Below are 13244 nucleotides of genomic sequence, written 5' to 3'. Positions count from 1 at the left end.
CAGGGATGGGAATGTACATGATACCATGGGGGAAGAGGTTGGGTGTGATTTTAGAATGAATAGCAATTTTGGTGGCTATAGGCTATAATGAACAGAAGTAAGAGGTAGGTTAGGAGGTTCATCTTAATTTACAATAAGGACTCTGGATCAGACATTCCTTTTTATTTCCTCCCTCCTGGGTAATACTACACTGGACCAGACATATTCATCATTTCTCAATTTATTCATTCATCAAACACTCCCTGCTCTGTGCCAGATCTTGGGTTAGAAACCGGGGAAACAAAGTGAATCATACACATTCTCTGCCATCAAGGATTTTGTTTCTTGGGAAAAAACATTCACATAAACTCAAAAATAATATGGAGTGGTAAGTACTGTGAGAGGCAGAAGCCAAGGGGCAGTGGAAGCAGAGAGGAGGAACCTGACCCAGCCTGGAGGCAGAGTAGGGATAGGAGGATAAAAGCTTCCAGAAGAAGGTAATGTCAGCTGAGGGATAAAGAGAATTAGATATGTAAAGAAGAGATAGTGTCAGATTGTTGTAGAGAGACACAGGCAGGCTTGGGAGATGACCTGGCAGAAAACCAAACTAAAATAAAAATAAAAACAAAAACCCCTCAGTTCACAAGCAGAGTTCAGTGATGATAAGACTGAGCAGATAGTTCTCAGATGTCTAGATCAACAAGCACATGGCATTGGGAAGATCTGGACTCTTGGCTGTGGTTCAAGAGAAGAGAGAAGAGATTATAGGACCCAAAGAAGAGATTCTAGGCCCCATTTAAAGGAAGCCAAGGTTTGATGGCAGAAGCTTCTTATATTATCTCATTTACTCTTTACCAGATTCACAATCTGGTTTCCAGGGTTTGGGACCAAAACTCCAGTTAAGAATAAGATTCTGTTTTACTTCTGATGGGTCAGACTTTGTGTATTTCCCTCCCTTGGAGGCTTGGTGGGAAGGAATGACTGATCATGGAGCAGAACTGGGAGAGAAAGGTGTGTCCTAGCACTAGAGTTACTACCCTTCCTTGTGAGGACTTCTTTGCTCCTTTCCCTCTGGGTCTAACAGGGACACTGTGGGCAGCTTTTTCTAGAAGCCAAGCTCAGGGCACTAAAGGAATCAGAGGAGGACTTTCTTTCTAGAAAACTTGAGCCTCACAAGCTTGGGATAAAAGAACTCACACTTCAGTTCAGTTCATCTCAGGAGAGTTCTGCACTGAGATTTGGAGCCAAAGTCCCAGGTAAGAATACCTAACTTGTCCTTCGTTATGAATATATTTCCTCAGGGAGAGTTGGCTGTGATGAGGTTGGACATGTATATTTTGAGTCCCCTGGGGAAATGCTACCATAATATTATCTCAGCAACACCTTCAGCAATATTGTTGTCTATTAGTGTCCACCAAAGACTGATTATCTCCAGTTCCCTGCCAACCTCCTCCTTGGGACTTAGAATCTCTTAGCTCTTCTCTTGAACCCCAGCTAAGAGTCTAGACTTTCTTGATGCCATTTGTGTCCTAGTATGGATAACTAAGAACTACCTGCTTGATTTTTCTCCATCACTGAGATCTGCCAGTTTGCTGCTCTTATTGGGGCTCCAGATGCAGAACACTTTAATGATGATGGTGATTTCCCAAACAGCCAGGTAGAGAGTACTTGACCTCTTGTTTGATCACATTCCTCCTTTCCCTTTTCCTCCACTCCTGAAAAGACTGTGAGCTGAGTCAAAGACAGTTGACCAGGGTGGGTGAATTACCAAGGTAACAGCAATAATGGCCATTTGTAGAGCACTGTGGCATACTAGAAAAAACGTCAACTGGAGTCAAACAGAATAAATTTTGAATCTGTGCTTGGCTACTTACAAGCTGAGTGGCTTTCAACAAGTCACTTCACCCTCCTCAGACTCAGTTTCCACATTTGTAAAGGTAAGGGTAGTAATTCTACCAGATAAGACCTTTGCGAGAATAAATTGTATTTAATTCCTTAAGGGCTGAGTCCATAGCTATATTCTTCCTTGTACCCTCAGTAATTACAGAGCAGCTGGCATACAATAGGTGAATAATAAGTGATAGCAGTTATTAATATTTATTTGAGAAAGAATATATTCTGAACAGCCAGGTAAATCAATAAAGGGGAGGAAAAAAAAGGAAAGAATCATCTTGTTGTTCACTGTATGGACCTAGAAATCACAGAGGCAGATGGGTTAAGAGTTCAAGGCGGTTCTAATTACAACACTAATATTATTAGCTGTTAATCATCTGCCTGTTGCTATCATCTCTGCTCAGAGTCAGATATGCCCTTTCTTTCTTTCTTTAAAGCAAATACTGGTTCTCTAAGACATCTTTAATATAATTAATATATTTCATTACCTCTGTTCTGGCATTAGCTGCTCAAACTAAATAAAACATGGGTAGGTTTCAGCCACTCAATTGAAGAGTGTGGTGTGTGTATATGGTGGGGAGGGAGAGAGAAAGAAAGAGACAGAGAGAATAAGAAACAGAATGAGAGGGAGGGAGAGAGAGAGAGAGAGAAAGGGAGAGAGAATGTGGTCAGTTCTGTTGGTTTATGGAATTTGCTATGTTAAATGCTTTGGCAGGGTAGCAGTGGTTGGGTACTGGGGAGTTTGTGTATAAGTTAAGCAATGGGGGTAACCTTTGAAAGAGTTGCTTTTTGGGTGGCCAGGTGAAATTTGAAGTGCCTTGACCAAATCTGAGACCACCCCTTTGTGGCTGAACAACCAGATTTCACTCTGCCAAGTCAATCTTAAAAAAGAGCTTAAATAGAACTGTGGAGGGGCCTGAACTTCACATTCAGGCCTTTGTGGGAATGAGATAATGATTTTTTCTCTGTTGCATGAGGTGTAATAGTGTCTTAAGTATCTTTTAACCATATGACCACCCAGGTAGGAAACTGCAGAGAAGGCAATGTGTTCCACCTTTGCTAGGCTGTTACTCCAAGGTTTAGGGATCAGCATTCATTTCCCTAGTGGGTTCTGAGAGCTGGTCCTTCTAATCAATAAGCATGAAACCTCCGGCACTTTTGGACTTTTGCACCGTGGAAGATGTTTCTTCATGCATGCGTGCATTCATTCCACAAATATTTGAACACCAACTATATGCCCAACAGAGAGATTAATAAAATATGGTTGTCAGTAAAGAGCCTACAGTCTAATGAAAGAAAAGGACATTGTAATATAGCGTGATACTTGCCAAGATGGAGGTTTAGGCAAATCCTGCTACAGGAATACAGATGTGCCTAATATGCCTGGGAAAGGAGGGGCTCAGGGAATGCCCTCAGAGGTCCTAAGGATGAAGAGGAATTAACCAGACCAGCAGGTGTGAGGGAAATCATTTGAGGCAGTGGGACCAGCATATGCAAAAGCCTGGAAATGAGAGAGAACTTGATCTATTCTAAGAATTACAAATGCTTGGGAATAGTTTGAGCACAGAGGGAAAACTGAGTGGCAGATAGAAAAACTGAGGCTGGAAAGGTATATGCCCAAGTGCTTTCTTGGTAGCCAGCGACTAGCATCCCTCCTCACCTCGCCCTCAACATATATGTGACATTTTGAATGCCACTTTTTCCTGCCTCTAAGGTTTCTTGGTCACCTGGGATAGTGCTCTGTTAAGTTTAGGAGCTCTCAACCTGTCCACTTAAAGGGAATTTATTTGACTTGACCAACTTCCAGAATCAAATGAAATAGTGGATATAAAGAACTCAAAGTATTCCAATCACTCCATAGAGTCAGACCTGGTTTATTACCCATATTTGCCATTTAGGGCTATGTGAACTTGGGAAGGTTAACTTCCCTGAACTTCAGTTTCTTCATTTATCAAATGAGTATGAATATTGAGAGTATTCAACAAAATAATTTGCTATCATTCTATTTGTAAACTGAAGCGTGCTGCCTCAGTGAAAGGGTCTATTAGTAATAATTAAGATTCATCTCTAATTCACCACGACCCCTATTCCACTTATGCATATATCTGGATCAAGTTCTTCTCTTTCCTACACTGCTCAGCTTGGGCTCTCCCACCAGCTGTGGTCAGCTAGAATCCCAGCTGACCAAACTGACTGGCTCTCTGCTGCCCCCACCTGTCTAGAGCCAGGATCCCACCAGAGTCTAGGACCAGAAGCCCAGCTTGGGGTTGTTTGGGCCTCCCTTTCACATTCCTGATAGGGCAGGAACAGAGAGGACAGCACCCAGGTGCCAACCTCAGCCCATAATCCTTCCCAGTGTGTGTTTATGTGTATTTGAAGAGGCACCTGTGAGATGTAGGCCCATTTTGGGTGGGTAGCAGGCAAGAGGCCAAGACATTCCTTTTCTGTCCAGAGCCTAGGTGACTTCTTGAGCACCTGACAGTCTACAGCTACACCAGGAATGTTCCAGAGATTAGGCCAAATTCATATCTGAGAGGCAGATTTGGAAAGGACATCATCCTTCTTCAGAAGCAAATGATTTCACCAGCTCCATCTTCCAGCTGTGCAAATTGGTTAATTACAAGGGCTGTAATTTGCAATCAATATTATCTCCTTGGCATCTACTTCACTGAAGGCAAATATTTATGGCCACATTTGAGAAAGGGCACATTGTCTTAATCAGGGGACATAAACTGAACACTGGGATAAGTGACTCTTTCAGCACTGATGTCAGTTTTTGCTTTTTTCTCTAAGATTTGGGGGAGAAAACACAGGCAGATCCTAGATCAAGGCTCTGATTTTCACTGGATAAAAAAACCACAGGCACTGATCCCAAGGAACACATTCTAAACACAGAGAAATGCTTTATGCACAAAGATGTCTGTCATAGAATTTTTTAAAATATAATGGTGAAAAACAGTAACTTAAATATTCAATAGGAAGGTGTAAATAAGTTGTTATGCATTCACTTAATGAAATTCTATCCAGCCATTGTGAATAATGGTAATAAAGGGGTGCTTGGGAAGCTCCGCTGGTTGAGCAACTGAGTCTTAATTTCGGCTCAGGTCATGATCCCAAGATTGTGGGATCAAGCCCCGCATCAGGCTCTGTGTTGAACATGGAACCTACTTGAGATTCTCTCTCTCTCCTTCTGCTCCTCTCCCCCACTCACACTACCTCTCTAAAAAAAAAAAAAAAGAAGAAGAAGAAGAATGGTAATAAAGAACTACATTATGATGTTAAAACAAGCAAACAAACAAAAAGGACAAGAAACAAAATGAGGTAGGTGTTCAACATCTTCTTAAGACTATGCACAGAAAAAAAGCCTGGAAGGAAATACATCAGTATGGCAGTGGTGGTAGTCCTTGAGCATGTCACCTATTTTTTCTTACATATTTTTTGAATGAACATATGTTAATTTTATAATTAAAAAATCATTTTAAAAGGCAAGCAGAGGAATGGTTGATCATACTGGCAACTTCACGAAGTCACTGTATTCCACATCCTGGAGTGAGGAAGACTTCCATTGTGGAAATACATTTTCACTTGGTCAGGACATAAGTATGATGACTCCATATGGCAGGCCCCACTACCAAATGCTTATCTTTGCCTTCAAGCCTTCATGAAATAACTGGGAAAGGTCAGCCTTCCTACTATGTCAAAGAGCTTAATATGGAGTGCTAGGGGAGCATACAGCAGGCTCCTAAATCAGCCTGAATGGTCTGTGAGGACTTCCTGGAGGTGTTAACATTCAAAATAGATTCTGTAGGATATGGAGGCAGAGAAACAGAGAAAGAACATTTGAAACAAAGAAAACAGGTTAAAAAAGGTATGTGACAGAACCCGTTTGGGGAATGGTACTTCATTGTGGTCGAAATGCTGGGTGCACAGGAAAAGAGTAATATAAAGGGTCCTCAGGCCAGATTCTGAAGGGCCTTGGATGCCAATATAAATCAGCCCTTCTCTAAGAAAGGATGGAGAGATGAGGGTTTATCCTGAGGGCAATAAGGAGCCATTAAAAGAGTTAAGCAGGGACAGGAATTGGTCTGAACTGTGCACCAAGAATGTCTCTCTGGCTGCATTATGAACATGGGAACACATGTGGAGGATAGATTTGTGGGGGACAGAGGTAGAGATTGAAGGTAGAGAGACCAATGTGGGGACTACAGAAGTAGTTCTGGTTAAAGATATAAAAGTGTGAGCCAAGGAATGCTAGACTTACAAGAGCTCTTAGAAATCTTCTAGTCTCATGCCTGACATTGAAAAAAAAAAGCATGTTTTTGGATGAGTTTAACATTTCAATCAATAGACCAAGTAAAGCAGATTGTTTTCCCTAATGTGGGTGGGCCTTATCTAATCATTTGAAGGTCTAAATAGAACAAAAGGCTGACTCCTTCCACCCCTACCTCCCAAATAAGAGAGAACTCTTCCTGCTTGACTGCCTTTGAGTTGGGACATCAGTTTTTTCCTGCCTTTAGACTCTGATATTGGCTTTTCCTGGGTCTTGAGCCTGCCTGCCCTACCTACCTTTGGACCAGAATTACACCATCAGCTCTCCTGGGTCTGCAACTTCCCAACTGAAGATCTTGGCACTTGTCAGTCTACATAATCACATGAGCGAGTTCCTTATAACAAATATCTCCAATGATAGATAGATAGATAGATAGATACATAATAGATAGATATAGATAGATCTATTGGTATTGTTCTGTTCTTGTAATTAGACTCCTATTAATACAGCCTATGATCAAACTGATCCTTCTGGCATCCATATTACCTCACTGGCACCAGATTAACCCGACCAGTGGCAATTCCCTTATTGTCTATACCAGCTCTTCTGGTATCAGAATTTCCAAGATTCTAGAGGGACAAAGTTTTGGTTTCTGAATACATTTAATTATTCACTACATGGTTATCCATTAGTAGAGCAAAGGTTTCCTTCTTTCTGATAGCATGTTTTTTAAGTAGGCACAGTCGGGAGACAAATCCTAAGAAGCAATTTTGCTTTCTCATCATTGTCTATCACCTCTGGTTCCCTCTGTTATGTCCAGCCCTGCTCAGTAGGCTAGAACACAGTGCCAAATAATTAACCAACTTGCCCTGCTAAGTAAGCCAGCCCTACCTGAAGACAAGCACACATTCAGAGGTTGGCTAGACTGTGGCACCAGGGCAAAGGTCAGCTGGGGCAGACTGAAGTCTCTGCTGATCAAAGGTACAGATCATTGCCAATCACCTTCCCTGGTTCTGTCCTTCTCCACTACCCAAGTCCTCTGCTTAGAATGTACTTCCCTTTTCTTGTCTGCCTGATGCCCAGCTCCAATGCTTCCTATTCTAGATAGAGCTTCCTGCTCCCTCCTTTTTGTTCATGCAGCACCCTGAACACATTTCTATCCAAGCATGACTATTACATTTCTTCACTTCTCCTTTTCTTCCTTTGGATTTTGTCTAGGTCAAGAATCAAAACTGATTCTTCTGTATCTCAGTGCCCAGCACAAAATATGAAACAGAAGATGCACCAAAGTGTATAAAATGCATGAATGAATAATTGAATGAATGAATAAGTGATTAATAATTTGAATTTCAGTTCTGCTTATTTCATCTCTGAACCAAGGCACCACTGTTAGGCCTTAATTTTGGCATCTATAGAATGGGACTGTTTGCTTTACAGAATTTTTACAAAGGATACATGAAAGAAAGGGGATGGTGGGACTGTGCAGTCACTTAGAAAAGTTGTATGTATGCAGGGGAGCATGCCTGTCAGCCACTGGGGTAGTTAGGTACCTTCTCCTGAGATGTGTCAAGTCTGTAAGCCCTCCAAACTTTCTTTCTTCCTGCTCTCCTATTTTTACTGAAAACTCAGTGTATGTCAGGCACTGGGGATACAATGGCAGGAAAGCCAAACCTATTTTCTGCTTTTAAGGGCTCATAGTGAGGGTGTCAGATATAAAATGGCAATCACAATCAATCATGCCAAGAGCTAGGGCCCAAAAAACATAGGGGCTGGGTGAAGGGCATTCACCATAGCCCACATGGTCAGAGCAGACTTCCCTTAGGATGACTTAACCTCCCATAAATAGGAGTTGGTTAACTGAAGATCGAGGATAGACCCGTTTGGAAGAGTAGAAATGAGAGAGAATGGAAGATGCTGGGAAGCTCACAGTGTAAAGTATTAGGTGAGGTGAAGTGTTAAAAGAGGAGATGATGAGTGGGTATCTGTTAAAATATAACACTGGAGGAGCAGACAGGGGCCAATCACATAGGGCTCTATTAGCTGTGGTGAGGTATTGGCCTTTACCTATAGGTCAGTGGGGTTGGGGAATGAATCTCACATGAGTCTGAGTTACCTTAGGGAGCAATATGCCCACAATTGCCCCCTAAAGAAGTGAAGCAGGAATCCCATCAGAAGGAAACAGCTACTGGGGGGAGGCTCTGGACTTGCCATCTTTGGGGTAAAAGCTAAAGGCTGGGGAGCCCAGCCTAGAGATGAGAAGACTCCGTGGTCAGCCAGGTGGCTGTCTTCACGTGTGAGGGGCTTCTGGTGGAGAGGAAGTAAATGTGTGTTGTGTGCTCCAACACTGCTAGGACGAGTGGCTGTGACTGGCTGGCTTGGAGTCTCAGCCCTGCCACTTACTACCTCTGTAAACCTGGCAACTGGCTTAACCTCAGAGAGCCTCAGTTTCCTCATGTATAAGATGAGAACTGTAATGCTGACTTCAGCACAGTGCTGTAAGGATTTAATGTGAAGATGCACATCAAGTGTCCTGCACATGTTTGGCACGTGGGAGATGAACATGTGAGGCGCCTCATGACTCTAAACATAAATACTGTGATCGGGTGAGAAGCACGTTGGCAGGGGGAACGCAGAGGGAGGAGGGAAACAAAAATACTTTCAGCTTCGAACACAAAAACAATTCCGTTTGCTTCCTATTTTGGGAATTGCTGCGGAGGCCAGGAGGGAAGGAAGGATCCCATTTTAGTGCAACCCGCCTTCTCACTGGGGCTGTGACTTCCAGTACTCCAACCTGCTTCTCGAATCAGCTTTATGAAAGATTTGGTTGCTGAACTGACCCAAGGGGGCATCAGAGATTTCCTTCAAGGATCGGCTTAAATATCCTGCTTCAGAAAAGCCCTCCCTGATGACGGAACCCATCCAGGATCTCCTGGTGGATTATCTTATTATAGCACATATTTTTCTCTTATTATAGATTGGCCTTATATACTTGTGTGATTGTTCAATGCGTTTCTCATCGCCCAGGGAGGCAGAGGCAGTTTATGAGCTCTCTATTGTATTCTCAGTATCTGGAGCAGTACCTGACACACAGTAGGCACTTTATTTACTGATGGACTAAAGGAAGAAGTACATGAATAAATGAACAAGCAGGAACCAAGGGGACAGGGAATTTTTGGCAGAGAAAACCATGAGCCAAGGCACACATGTGGCAAAATGCATTATCTATGCAAGTGGCAGGTGATAAGCTGAGTATGTCTAAGAGATAAAGATGGAACAGTCTTTTGGGGCAGAGTGTTCTGCTAAGGACAATGAGCTGTCTCCAGTGGGTGACAGGGAGACCCTGAAGGTACAAAAGCAGGAAGTCTCTGTGCTGGTGACATAGTAAGGGAGAGATTAGACAGGCTCCTTCCCTGCTTCTGGAGTCTGTGACTTGGTCCTCTGTTCTGTTCAGGACCTTTGTTTTGGATTTCAAAGCCCTTCATCCTTCTCCAACCATTGTCCATGATTTAATTCTCCACCATTGCCCATGATTTAATTTGATAGAGCTTTTATGACAGATCCTTTACTGCATTTAAGACCCAACTTTCAGGAACAACTCCTTCCTCACAGTCCCAGATAATGAGAGTTCTTGTCATTCCCTAGATAACCCTTTTTTGCACAACCATGCTCTTAACTTGCTCTGGGCCAGCCTCTGTTCCCATCATCCTACTCTCTCATTCTGTAAAATGGGATTGGTGGAAATTGTATCTATTCTCTCAGGGTTGGTAGGAGAATCAAACATGATAAAGGGTGTGAAAGTTTGCTGAATTGCACAGCACGGTCAAAGCCACATGCCATCACCATTTAGGACTGAAGCTGGTGCTCTAACATACATTAGCAAAAAGAGAAATCTGGGCTCCAATACCAGTCCACCACCCCAACTCCTACCAAAAGCAAATTTGTGATGAGAGACATAGGCTTCATTCAGTGAGACTCCATAGTCCAAGGATCAGATTAACTGGCTAAGAAATTTCTAGAAACAGTCCCATAGCTGGAGAAAGAAGACATCAAGCAAAAGGAGACCAGGGACTTGAAGGTTGTAAATCTCTCTACCTAACAGGCTGAATAAAGGTCTAGGCAGGAGAAGAATAATTTACAACTCAAGCTTTGTCTTGCTCCTCTGAATTGTTTCCCTCTCTTGCTGCCAGAAAATAATGTATTTGAGCCCAACCTTCTGAACCCTAAAAGATTCCACAAATACTGAGGTTTTCTGGTCCAGAGGAGGCCCTCAAGGATCCAGTCTCCAATGTCTTCCCCACCCTCACCTTCCACTGCATAACTTCATACTCTCTCCTATTCCTATCACCCAAAGTCAAGGCGCACTGGACCCTTTACCCATCCCCACCTATGCCCTCTACTCTTTCACTTCCAGGCCTCTGCACATGATGTTACCACTGCCTGATGCTTTCTCCATTCTCCACCAATCAAGTCTTGGTTGTGCTTCAAGGTCTTCATCAAATGCTATTTCTTCTCTGAAACTTATTTTGATTTCTTAGGTGAAACTAATCCCTCTCTTTTTATTGCTTCCAGAAGACATTATTATATTGTACTTTTATTTGGTAGAAAGTCTGTTGTATTTGAATTTTAGTAGGCAGTTTCTATGTCCTCCTCCATTATATTGTATCCCTGTAACTAGTGCCTAGCACTAGTCTTCATATAGCTGAGGAGCTTGGTAAATACATGTTGAAGCAAATGAAAGAGAGGTAAGGAGGGAATTAGTTTTTATTATGTATCAAATAGCATGTTAAAAACTTTGTAGATATTGACTCTTCTAATCCTGGCTTTCTCCAGCTTCCCAGGCTATGGGCCTTCAAACACAGTCAGCATCCCTTGTCTATGCTGCAGAAATGCCCTTAAAGCCCAATGGAGTGAAAGCTCTGGTATCTTATCTTTATATTCTCTGCTACCCTCCATTCTGCTCTCTGCTCTGGCTTTGGATTGCCTGACTCCATGTCCTGGCTCTTGATAACTGCCCCATGCAGTTATCAACTTCAACTTGAACTAATAATCCTCTCTTGAGTAACCATGATATACAGGTATGCTGTTCTACACTCTTCCCATTTGGGAAGCCCTCCTAGGTGCAGATGCAGGGAGGGGATAGTCTTAGCTGCACAGAATCACAACAGCTGGGAAATATTCTAGAGGCTAAGAGTTGAGACAAATCTCATATGGGGGGTAATCCCTTTATGAATGGAGCCACAAGGTGCTCCAATTTGGCCAATGCTTTGGCCAAAGCATCAGACAGTAGAAGAGAGAGACCAGAGCATCCCCCCATCCACATGGAGATGTCTTTAGAAGTGGCTGTGTCACCTCCATGGCTCTAAGTTCTGCTGGCCATGTGGCCACGATTCTAGCTTTCACTGGGTAACCAGTACCGCTTCCCTCCCTTTGACACTCCAGGCTAGGGTGGGAGTGTCTTACTGCTGTTGCTAACATCTGAGTTTGTTCTCCATTCTCTGTTTGATTTCTCAGCTGATACTTATTCCTTGCATTCAATCCTCTTTGTTTTAAATATTTGGAGTGGTTTCTTTTTCTTGGTTATACACTTACTAATACACCCAGATTTAAAGAAAATGAAACAAAATGGCCATCTTGCATAAGAATTAACTTATAATTAGCTAAAACTATAAGCTGGTTAACTCTGCAATAGTAGTGGTCACTAGCGATAGGGTATGCCTTAGGTGCTTCCCAGACTGCCATTTACAACCTACTCTCCGGCTTCAGTTAGGGCTCTACTCTCTTCTTTTCCTCTCATATTTGAGTGGTAAGAAAATGAAAATAATTGCAGGGGTAACCTTAAATCTGTTCTACCTGATACAAACAAGTAAATCATTCATAAGCCTTAGTGTTTCTACTATTGTTAGTCACACTTGTGTGTGTGTGTGTGTGTGTGTGTGTGTGTCTAGTGTGTCTATGTGTGACATCTCAGAAGCACTGCTCTTTGCGATGATGCCTTACAAAATAAAGGGCTGTTGGGACAGAAGAGATCTTTAGTGTTGGCTAAGTGTGAGTTGGAACCAGAACACCCAAGTCTAATATGGGCCCAGTAACAGACCTCTCCTTTTGGGATTTTTGTACTTGCCACCATCAACATCATCATCATCATCATCATCATCATCATCATAGCAAACAGTCATGAGCACCTGTTATACACCAGGCATTGTGGTCTTCATGTTGACATATGAACTCAGTAAGCCATCATAACTACCTTATGAGGAAATTGAGTCGCAAAGAAATTAAAGAACTTGCCCAAGATCACATGCGTAGAATGAATGGGCAGAGTTTGGATGTGATCCCAAGCAGTCTGGCTCCAGAATTAGAGTCTATGCTGTTAGCCACAGTGCCTTAGTGCCTCTCTACAGAGCAGGCTTATCTATAGTGGCCCAGTCATTGTATCATGGCTTCTGTTCCTCCCCTCTCAGACTCTTTTCCCAAAGCATCACATTTCTCCCTCCCCCACCCACACTCTTGGGTCAAGAATGTGCACATTTCATAATCACTCCATTGAAAAAGTACAGGTTCTGCTCTATGGGGTGAAAGAGGGGATCAAAGGCTCTGTCTCATACAATTCCTTTTTACCCTTGGATATAACCTGTCAGAGAGAAGCTGGAATGCCCCTCAAGGGAAGAGTTTGAGGAACAGAAAATAGGTATTTGGAAGGATTTGTCTTTCCAGGAGTTAAATCAGTTTAGAATGGAAGGGATAAGAAAAAAAATAAACACCCACAAAAATGATTTTCTGCTTTTTTTTAAGTTAAAATTATGGAAATTGTTTCTGACAGAAAATTGCTCCTAATTAATTTCTTGGCTCTGCTGGGAAAATGTACTGTTCTGTTGATTTCTAAATTCCACCAGCTTAATTATCAAAAGACATTTTTTTCCCTAAAACTATTAACATGTGGGTTTGCAATTGGGGGTTTGTCAGCAAAGTGTGAAGGGCAAGAGAAGAGTGGGGAGACAGGGGTTGTATGGGCAACAGAAGACCTAGGAACCCAACTCAAGGCCTAGACCCCACATTTCAAAGTCCAGGAGAAGATTATGTCCCCAGGAAAAGAAGTCTAAAT

The 13244-nt window shown here is 42.5% G+C and overlaps 1 protein-coding gene across 9 annotated transcripts in view; it reads right to left on the bottom strand.

Moving 5' to 3' along the window:
• Positions 1–13244, bottom strand: part of BEND5 (BEN domain containing 5) — a 1448520-nt gene that overhangs the window by 283669 nt on the left and 1151607 nt on the right. The gene's annotated exons all lie outside the window — the stretch shown is intronic.

Source organism: Panthera uncia (assembly GCF_023721935.1).
Source record: "Panthera uncia isolate 11264 chromosome C1 unlocalized genomic scaffold, Puncia_PCG_1.0 HiC_scaffold_4, whole genome shotgun sequence".
Lineage (NCBI taxonomy): Eukaryota > Metazoa > Chordata > Mammalia > Carnivora > Felidae > Panthera > Panthera uncia.
The sequence above is the reverse complement of the archived record's forward strand: the minus strand, read 5'-3'. Positions and strand labels throughout refer to the sequence as shown.